Here is an 11,437-nt window from a genome sequence, read left to right on the forward strand (position 1 = left end):
CGAAGTGGAAGACTTGCATCTTGAACAAATTAATAGTCAACACCTCCCCTTCCCTCTTTGGTGAGCTTCACCTTCCAATGGACTCATACAGTACTTCAAACTTATTGTATCAGCACAGCACTGAATCCTGCATCTCCTTTAAGAGGAAAGTTCTCAAAGTTTCCAAAGAATTGTTGCAAGACCCTCTTTCTGGTGAGTGCCAGCTCAATAAGGGACCAGTACAGGCTTCTAGGCTTATACTTCTATAAATGTCAGTTCAAGGTTTCCCCACAATGGGAATGTACTCAAGCACAGTGGGCAGAACTCATAGTATCAGTGAAGGACGAGGTTTAAATCTGCTTCTCCACACCACAGCTCGGTCTCTGCTGTCGCTTGGTTGAAATTTACACCTTAATCCAGGAAGTCTTTCACACTCTAATGTGGACTGTATCTGTTGTCATGTCTGGGATCATGTGGTTGTCTGGAGGTACTAACAACCACCACTTCTACCACCAATTCTCCTTCAGAGAACTTAGTCCAAGTCTCTATTTATACAGTGCTTCTCATTTCTGGGTATCTCTCAACTCTGGTCCTCTCTCTGGGTCTTTTATTTTTTAAAGCTAACTATAAAAGTAGCTCAAATGTTAACTTCATCAACAACATGAGGTTAGCTGTATAATAACACCCATTAAAATCACTTCAACGATGGGGTATTATTAGCCCCAAAGTAAATTAATACCTTGCCAAAAAAAACATCAATGCCATAACAAAGACTCATCTACTTTGTCCTTGACAATGAATTAACCTTTTCAACAAAACCTTATATTTTGTTAGGAAGATGTAAGGAAGATTCAGTAGGGCCTTACCAGACTTCTCTAGGATATATGCTCTGCATAAGTGTAATACAAAACAGTTTATATGGCATGCATAAGAAAAGTCTAAGTGGGCAGCTAGGTGCCAAAGTGAATAGAGCACCAGCCCTGGAGTCAGGAGGACCAGAGTTCAAATCCAGCCTCAGACACAACACAAAAACTAGCCATGTGACCATGGGCAAGTCACTTAACCCCAATTGCCCTACCTTCCCCCTCCAAAAAGAAAAAGAAAAGTTTAAGCAAAATTCTGTGGGTTCTCTGAGAAGGAAGAAAGACACATCTCCAACCAAGAGATTAAGAAAGGCTATAAGCAGGAGATGATCCCCCCAGTGGTCAGTGTCTTTTCCATCCTCAAACTGTGTATGTACTTTTCTGTTTTTGTGATGTATTCCATCAGTAGAATATAAGCTCCTTCAGGGCAGAGGTTGTTGTTTTTCAATTTGTGTGTGTGAATATATTCCTAGCTCCTTTTATAGTGTCTTGCACATGGTTTGGACTGAATAAGTATTTATTCATTAGGATTTGATCAATAATATTTGAGCTTATTCTTGAAGCATTTATAGAGGGAAGGCATTCCAGGTATAGGTAATGGCAAAGGCATACAGGTGGAAGAGCATAGAGCACAAAAAACCAATTGCACTTCTAATTTGATTGGAGCTTAAAGTATATGGGGGAAAGTGTCAAATATGGAAAATTGGGTTGTGTTAAACCATGAAACACCTTGAAGACATTGAAATGTTTTAAATAGAAGAATGGCATGATCAGACCTGTGCACAAAGAAATTTATTCTGTCAGCAGTGTGAGGTATAGATTGAAAGGAGAAGAAAGAGGAAGTGAGAAGATCTGTTTGGAAGAAATAGTCCAGGAAGGATGCATAATGATCTGCACTCTTTTGGCAATGGAAGTAGAAAGGAGGGAACAGGTGTGAGAGATATTGTGGAAGTAGAGCCAGAAAGATTTGGCAACTGATTAAATGTGGGAGGTGAGGAAGAAGGAAGAGTCCAAGATAAGACAAAGATTTCAACTATAGATGTTTGATAGTGCAATTGACAGAAACAGGGAAATTAAAACGAGACTGGTTTTGAGTAAATAAGAAGTTCAATCTTGGCCATATTAAATTTGAGGGGTTAGTTAAGCATACAGGCAGATTTATCTAGTAAGCCACTGGAAATAGGGGTCTTGAGCTCAGGAGAGTGATCTGAAAAATATGTACATTTCAGCATAAAGGGTAATCTGCATAGAGTAGTTGATAGAGTAGTTGAAACTGTGGGAGTAGAAGAGATTGGCAGGGGAGAATTTAAACAGAAGATAAGAGCAAGGATCATAGAACCATGAAGAACCTCTCTTTGTGCAATGACAAAGACAAAACAGGAATACTGTAGGGGTGGGAAGAAAGCACATATGACTTCTTGAACTGGAATATTGCTTTATATATGTGGAACTAATGCATTTAAATGACTGACATAATAGAATTATTTTGGGGGAGTCTGAAACCAGTCTCTTAAAATTGTGCTAATACAAAACCATAAAAGAGAGAAGAGAAGGAGAGACAGACAGACACACAAATGGAGACCAGAACAAAGTTAAGGACAATGAGATTGTTGTTGTTGTTCAGTTCTATCCAATTCTTCATGACCCTGAGGGCCACAGCACACCAATATTAACCATGGGGTTTTCCTGGCAAAGATAATGGAGTGGTCCGCCATTTCTTTACCAAGTGGATTAAAACAAACAGAAGTTAAGTAACTTGCTGAGGGTCACACAGCTAGTAAATGTCTGAGGCCAGATTTGAACTCAGATTTTCCTGACTCCAAGCCCAGTGCTCCAGCCATCCACTGAATCACTGAGGTCTCTCCTAGTAAGATAGCAAGCAGGTGCTTAATAAATGTTTGTTGACTTGAGAGACAGACAATGAGAGTGAAACAGAAAGAGACAGAAACAGAGAAAGAACTCTTGGTACAATGAAGTCACTGTTAAGGGGGAGGAAGCTGGGGCTTAACCTATAGACTTTTGTTTCAAGGAATCTGGTAATGAAGAAAGAGAGGAGATTATTGCTTAAGAGGATAGAAGGATTTAAGGAAGACTTTTCTACAGTTTAGGAGGCATGAAACCAGTGTAGACAAAAGGGAGAAAGCTAGCCGGGGAGATAGATGAAAAGAAAGAAAGGAAGGAAGGGATGAACAAAAGAAGGAAGGAAGGAAGAGAAAGAAAGAAATGATGAAAAGAAAAGCACAAAGAAAGAAAGAAGGAAAGAAAAATATACATGATAGATGATTATTGCTATGTAGCTTCCTAAGTGATGGATAATACAAATACAAATAAGCCATTCTAACTGAGGAAAACAACATGAAGAAGGGTACTGGAAAGTGGGAAAGGGAGGAGGAACTCTGTGGAGGCATGGTGAGGAGACAGTTGGAGACTACAGTGGAGGCCTACATCCCAGCAAATTTGTCAAAAGCTCACTTATCAGAGCTGAGAGACCCAGGGGTGGAATCTAAGGTTCTGGTTGCGGGAGAATGACGATGATGTCTAGATGATGGAGGGATGACCCTGAAATAGCATGAACTAGCAATGTTTGACAAGGTTCATATCTTTCCTTGGCATATCTTTAATTTTTCAACTTTAGGGAGATCCTCTGGTAAAGATCTTCTTCCTTCATAATGGAGCAGGATGTTGAGGAATTTTCTTGCTCTAGAAGGGAAAATTAACATTATTATTGTTATTTTGTGAGCAAGGCACCAGTCTAAAAAAATTGAATTCTGGAACTCTTGGGAATGTGGAAACTCACATGGAAAGTCCATTTTCAGGAACTCTAATTTCTGAAATGTGCTCAGAAAAGGAAACAAAAGAGTAGAGGATGGTAACCAGAAACTGGAGGTCTAGGAACTTCCTTTTCAGGCTTCCCATGTGGGTGTCTTTAAGTTACTATTACTGCTCCTGGGAGGTATGGGATAAGAGAGAAATCTTTCTTTACCCTTCCTCAATCCCAGCTGTTCTCTGGTCTAAAAGTCTGAGAGAAAGAAAGCAGGAAAAGAAGGGATTAAAAATGTGCTGAATGCTAGGAGTGATTGGGGACCCAACAGCTTAAGAAAAATATTAGAGGTTTGGAACATCCCAGGGGAGTGAACTGGAGAATCTATTATTGATAAAATGTTCATCAAGCAGCCACGAGGCTCCAGCTGAGGTTATAAATCATAAATTTATGGTGGATGAAATTAACATTCCTTTTTCCAATGTCGATCAGCAGCATGGGAATAGATGCAGAGAATTTTATAACAGAGATTATCCAGGTTTGAAGATTAGCTGTGTGGGAATGTCAGTAAGTTAAAGGGCAAGCAATAGCTATTGAATCATTGAAACGAATGCAACCAAGATAGAGAGGAAAAAATAGCCAGAGTTAGGGAATCAGGAGAGGCTGAGTGACTGCAGCTGATGAGGATTAAAAACAGGTTTAGTCTGTGTGACAAGTGCTAGAAGTGGACAGATAAGAAGCTTTGTTCAGACAATGAAATTTGAAAGTCTGATCTTAGAATCTAAGGTATGTCCATGTCAGTGACAGTCTTGAATATGAAGTTCAGAAGTTGTTGTTGAGATTAAGGAAACTGTAAGGTCAAGTTGTTAGATTATCAATGTGAATGCTGAGGTCTACAAGGATAATGAAGGTGGTGGAGTAGAGGAGAAGACACACTTTTATCATTCTGTTATGTATCAACCATAGATACTATGGGTCAACCCGTAGTAACTTTTTATGGTCAAGTTCTTTTTTATTATTTGCTCATTTTTTATTTTTCTTGTTTCTTATTCTTTTTTTTTTAAAGCAATTGGGGTTAAGTAACTTGTTCAAGGTTACACAGCCAGTTATTTCTGAGTGTGGTGCTGAGTGTCTGAGCCCAGGATTTGATCTCCAGGTCATCCCGACACTGGAGCTGGTGCTCTTACTCGCTGAGCCACCTGGCTGCCCCTTTTCCAGTCTGTTTCTTGACTTTGAACTTTATATTAAAGTTGGGTTCTTCTCACCTGCAGGTAGGGACTCCCTGTGCCAAGTTTTGGGCTTTTTTTTTCATGCTGCCATTTTCAGAGCTAGTTCTGGAGGTCTGAAAGTTTTTAAAGTTTCCATGGTGGTGCAATCCTGGGAGAGGTGTGGTCACTGCTTTCCTGGTCTGCACTGTGGTCTTTACCCAGGAAGGTTCCCTGTTCTGCTGTCACTCCACACCTCCCTAGAACTGCAACCAAGGCCCCTGCTTTCTTGTGAACAAGTATAAGCACTTTTCTCCACACTGGAACTGTCATCTAGAACTGTGTATGGGTAATAGAAGCACCAATTAGCACCAGCTGCACCTACTGCCAGCACAAGATCTCCTATAACCTTTTTCTTGCCACTTGTCTGACCCTCTGACCATCTCTGGGCAGATAACTCCTGAGGCTGTGATTGCTGCAGCTGCTGCTACTGCTGCCACTATCAGGCTACCTTCCAAGGCCTGCCGCTTACTGCTGTTGCCACCCTCCCAGACAGTGCCCACCCCAGTATCACAGTCCTTTCCTGTAGACTTCCTAAGTTGTCTTAGAAAAATGTCTCACCCTGACCCTTTGTTGGCTCTACTGCTTAAAAATTTGATTTGAGGTGTTATTTTAAAATTTTGCTAGGGGAATGATAGCAGAGTTCAGCTAGGTAACTGGTTCTAATTTACCATCTTAGTTCCATTCCCCCAGCCCCTCCCCTGGGAATTTATTTATAAAGTTGCAATAGAGGTGTTATTAGGAGGAGGAAATAATGAAAAAAGGTTACTTTAGACTTAGAAAGATATATGAAATAACATTTTCATAATAGATATGTAGCTGAGACACAGTGTAGAAAGCACTGGACACAAAGTCAAAGAAACATGAGTTCAAATCTTGACTCTTCCATTAATTAGTTTTATGACCTTGGACAAATCACAGAATCTCTCTGGGCCTTAATTTCCTCATTTGTAAAAAGAAGAGGTTAGACTAGATTTGTGTTGTCAAATTAAAATAGAAACAATCCCTGCTGCTTCATATTGACTTAGAAAACTGCAAATTAACATCAATTATGTTGTATTTTTATTTATTTTGTTAAACATTTCCCAATTATATTAAAAAATTTTTTTTAACATTCAGGGTTAAGTAACTTGCTCAAGGTTACATGGCCAGTTATTTCTGGGTGTGGTGCTAAGTATCTGAGCCCAGATTTGATCCCCAGGTCATCCCCGACACTAGAACCGGTGCTTTTACTCACTGAGCCACCTGGCCACCCCTAAACAATTGGGGTTAAATAACTTGCTCGAGGTTACATGGCCAGGTGTTTCTGGGTGGGTGCTAAGTGTCTGAGCCTGGATTCAATCCCCAGGTCATCCCGACACTGGAGCCGGTGCTCTTACTGGCTGTGCTACCTGGCCGCCCCTCCCAATTATATTTTATCCTGGTTCAAGCTTCACTCAGGAGTTTTGCTTTCCATTTGAGACAAGTTTGACTCTGTACTAGATGCTCTCTAAGGATATATAACTTTAATTTGATATTGTCTATTTGAACATCAATAAAACCCTTCTGATGGCCATTCATGGTGTTTTTATATATCATGTCCTATCAAGACAGAGAAGTTCCGAGTATGGATTCAATGTACTATATACTTGTCATTTAAGGATCAGTGTAGCTAGATTTCAAGAGACTCATAAGTGTGTTAGCCACACAGAGATGAATTATTAGCAATTTTCAAAACCCATTCCACTGAGTTATAGAGAACTCACTCATTTTAGCAGGGGAGTAGTGCCAATACTCACATAAACATGAATTGTTGAAGTAGCAAAGAATTTAGGTGCAGGACAATCTGGTGTCTCCTACTAAATACAAATTTTCTTGAGCCATGATAGAATTAGTATTTTCTTGTAAAAATTAATCAGATGTTTTTCGCCTCTAACTGTAGCATTTTGAAATAGACTAATACAAATTTTAAATAATTTTCTACCCTAATTTTCAGTCATAGAATACTATGCTAGTCTTTTTATATACTTTATAGATTGCTAATAGTATCATCATTTTTAATACAGTGCCATGTGATAGAGATACTGTTTATCAAAATGACTTATTTGTGAAATTTGAATATTCTAATAAATAACTAATAACTTATGGATTAGCTAAAATTAAACACTATAATAATAATATATTGTCTATCACAGAATTGTTGTGAAGACGTGCTATTATCAATCTGAGATATTCGTTACTAAAAGTATCATTATTTAGTATACAGATATATGTTAGTTCCAAAATAAAACATTGTGAACCTGAGAGACATTAATCATTCTTGCAGCTCGTTGGCTTGAATGTTTTCCAAATATGAGTGGTTAGCTTTGTTTTTTACTAGAAATGAATAGGACAGCTGAATGAAATACTTTCACATTTTTCTAAAAAATGAAAACCTTATTCCAAAGTCAGAGTATCTAGTTCTATTTGGGTCATAAAAATTAATCTTTCTCTTTTGTATGTGTCAAATTATTAGATAAAAACATTTGGAGGTAATGTCACAGAATAGGTGTATTAGTTTTAAGAGAGTAGTATATTCTGTTTAATGTGAGTCATAATCATTCCTCAAGAGGGAAATATAACTCCTGATTTAAAAGAAATTCATTACAAGCTGACAGAAACAGCCATCACCTCCCACATAGTCTTGCCAAATAAGTTCTTCAGTCTGTTCTCACCCTACTCCAGCCTGGTCCTCCACAGATTTCCTGTGCTAATCGGGGCTGCTTCAAGTCAAGACTTGAATGGGAATATGGCCAAAAAAACACCAGGTGTTCTGAGAGGTAGCATCAGTGAGTCAATTGAGTAGGATGTCAGGTCTAAACCAAGAAGCTGGCAGGGCTCTAGGGCATAGTGCTCACACTAGATGTGCAACTTTTCCAATAAAGTGAACAAAAATACATACATTAAATCAGACAATAGAGTGACTATCCATTTCACTCCATGAGTGGCTTGGGTTCAGTGGGTAATGTACCCCATTAAGAACTTGCAGTTAATGAAGATATAAAATGCAAAATGCATATACCATTAGTGTTTCTAAAATATGTACTTATGTACTTTATTAAATTACAAAATATCTGAAATACATTTTATATGTACAAACCACCATCCTCTTGCTTGGCTAAATACTAATTAGCATAAACAAACAATATATTCCCTAAAGTATCTGTCTAGGAAAAGGAATCTTTTTCAAATTCTCTTTTATTCTCTCTAGACCTTTTGTATGGGTGATAAAATGTTTTGTCTTATTATTAATGATATTTGTCAAAGTAAGCAATGCTCAAATAGTCTGAGGCTTTGTGAGGTCACAGTGTCTTCTGCAGGCATGGCTTTCAACTTGAAAACTATCATATCTATATAGCACTTAAAATAATTATGGTAATTAATGATGATGGTAGATGACATTTATATAATTTCTTAACCTCCCCAAAACTCTTGACATATTATAACATTCAGTCCCTCTTTGAATGTGGCAAGACAAATGTTACAGGTATTATTATCTCCATTTTATAGATGAAGAACCTGGGGTTTTAAGAGGTTAGACTCAAGGTTACACAGATAGTAAGTACCTGAGGCCAGATGCATACTCCTGCCTCTTGACTGCAAGCCAGTGTTTATAGTCTTGTATATATTAGCTGTTTAATAAATATTTGTTGATGAAAGTAATTCTTAATTAGCAGAATGAATTTAGAGTAATATTCTTTTGCTGCATGGGTTCCAGTAGAGTAGCACCCACCCTTATGCCTTCAAGTTTCAAAATAACAATTGTAACACTTACTAGCCGTGTGACCTCGGGCAAGTCACTTAACCCCAATTGCCCTCCAAAAAGAAAAAAAAATAACAATTGCATGAGGTGATATATCCAAACTACAGTCTGTACAGTCTGGCCATGCCTATAGTTAGTATACTTGAACTGAACAATCTGATCAATTAAATCAATCCAACTGACTGGTTGAACTGATCAGTTATTTGAAGTTTTTTTAAGGGAACAAAATTACCATACATCTCATCCTTGATTTGCCTTAATTTGTTTGTTTTTACATTATATTGTACCTGTCCAGTATTTCATTTTCCAAATCTGGGAAACCACCAGCTCTGACTCCAAGATGTATAGATGGACTTAAGTTACTGTGCAACATATTGTAATAGATAAGATAGGAGGAAGGGCTTGGTCTTGGGGTCAGAAAGATTCAGATTCAATTCTTTCCTCTGGCTTTTCCCAGCTGTGTGGCCCTGGTCAGTTGCTTCATCACTGTTATACTCTCTTATACTATAAATAGCAGATAAGTTGCAGATTGGCATTAGCAGGAGTCCCTCCATATGGATGAAATCACAGGCCCAGACCCAAAACAAAACCTGTGAGTAATAGGAGTTGTAGTGAAATCCACTTCTCAAAAAAGATCTATGGAAGAGGTGTATCTTCTCCCATAGCTGTCATTCCAGTTTGGTAGCTGTTGGTAGGGAGGGAATTCTCTTCACTGCTATCACCTCCAGCGTATTTTGTTACTATCACTGTCTCCATGGCTAAATATACAGGGTGACCCCCATAGATTTATTGGCAATAAGAAACTTCTTAAATCCAGAGCTAGAATTGGCAGCGACTCATATAAATGGAGAACTTAGATAACTAGTGGAAGTGATAGGATAATAACTTCTTTTTATTCTTCTTCTCCTCCTCTTCCTCCTTCCTCTTCTTGCTTCTTCCTCTTCTTTTAATGAATTAATTTATTTTTAGTTTTCCATATTCACTTCTACAAGATTTTGAGTTCCAAATTTTCTCCCCATCTCTCACTTCCCCCTACCCGAAGACTGCATACATTCTGATTATTGCTTCCCCCAATCTGCCCTCCTTTCAACCTCCCTGACTTTTTTTATCCCCTTCTCCTTCTATTTTCCTGTAGGGTAAGATAGATTTCTATGCCCCATTGCCTGTGTGTCTTACTTCCCAGCTGCATGTAAAAACAATTTTTAACATTCATTTTTAAAACTGAGTTCCAAATCCACTCCCTTCCTTCCTTCCCACCCACCCTAATTGAAAAGGCAAGCAATTCAATATAAGTTATATATGTATAGTCACTCAAAACATTTCCATAATAGTCATGTTGTGAAAGACTAACTATATTTCCCTCCATTCTATCCTGTCCCCCATTTATTCTAGTCTCTCCTTTGACCCTGTCCTTCCTGAAAAGTGTTTGCTTCTGATTACCTCCTTCCCCATTCTGCCCTCCCTTTTATCACCACCACTCACTTATTCCCTTCCCTCCTACTTTCCTGTAGGGTAAGATAGATTTCCATGCTCAATTGAGTGTGTATGTTATTCTCTCCTTAAGCCAAATCCAATGAGAATAAGGTTCACTCATTCCCTCTCACCTTCCCCCTCTCCCCCCCCATTGTAAAAGCTATTTCTTCCCTCTTTTATGTGAGATAATTTACCCCATTCTTCCTTTCCCTTTTTTCTCCCAGTACATTCTTCTCTCACCCTTTCATTTAATTTTTAGATATCATCCCTTCATATTGAACTCACCCTGTGCCCTCTGTATAACATATATATTCCCTCCAACTATACTAATAATGAAGATCTCATGAGTTACAAATATTAAGTTCCTTATGATTTCTCTTTCCTGTTTACCTTTTCATGCTTCTCTTGAGTCTTGTATTTGAAAGTCAATTTTTCTCTTTCGTTTTTTTTTCTCAAGAATACATTAAATTCCTCTATGTCATTGAATAGCAATTTTCCCCCTCACTGATTACACTCAGTTTTGCTAGGTAGGTGATTATTGGTTTTAATCCTAGCTCCTTTGACCTCCAGAATATCATATTTCAAGTCCTCCAGTCCCTAAATGTAGAAGCTGCTAAATCTTGTGTTATCCTGATTGTGGTTCTACAATACTTGAATTGTTTCTTTCTGGCTGCTTACAACCTTTTCTACTTGACCTGGGAACTGTGGAATTTGGTTATAATATTCCTGGGAGTTTTCATTTTGGTATCTCTTTCAGGAGGTTATAGGTGGATTCTTTCAATTTCTATTTTGCCCTCTGGTTCTAGGCTATCAGGCAGTTTTCCTTGTTAATTTCTTGGAAGATAATATCTAGGCTTTTTTGATCATGATTTTCAGGTGTCCAGTAATTTTTAAATTGTCTCTCCTGGACCTATTTTCCAGGTGGGTTGTTTTTCCAATGAGATATTTTACATTGTCTTCTATTTCTTCATTCTTTTGGTTTTGTTTTACAATTTCTTGATTTCTCATAGAGTTATTAGCTTCCATTTGCTCTATTCTAACTTTTAAGGAATTATTTTCTTCAGTGAGCTTTTGGACCTCCTTTTCCATTTGACCAATTTTGTTTTTAAGGCATTATTCTCTGTATTGGCTTTTTGGACCTCTTTTGCCATTTGGTCTAGTCTATTTTTTAAGTGTTATTTCCTTCAATATTTTTTGTGTCTCCTTTAGCAAGCTGTTGACTGTTTTTTTCTCCTCATTTTTAAAAAAATGCTTTATTAACTGCTGATTTACATCATTCGTTTCCGCCAGATTTTGAGTTACAAAATTTCTCCCC

The 11,437-nt window shown here is 38.0% G+C and overlaps 1 protein-coding gene across 3 annotated transcripts in view; it reads left to right on the plus strand.

The window, feature by feature from the left end:
• The window catches only part of CPED1 (cadherin like and PC-esterase domain containing 1), a 433,414-nt gene that overhangs the window by 209,579 nt on the left and 212,398 nt on the right, over window positions 1-11,437 (plus strand). The window lies entirely within an intron of this gene.

The sequence above is a fragment of the Petaurus breviceps genome, unplaced genomic scaffold, assembly GCF_028583685.1.
Source record: "Petaurus breviceps papuanus isolate PSGF00001 unplaced genomic scaffold, PetGlider_PUasm1.0 181, whole genome shotgun sequence".
Taxonomy (NCBI): domain Eukaryota; kingdom Metazoa; phylum Chordata; class Mammalia; order Diprotodontia; family Petauridae; genus Petaurus; species Petaurus breviceps.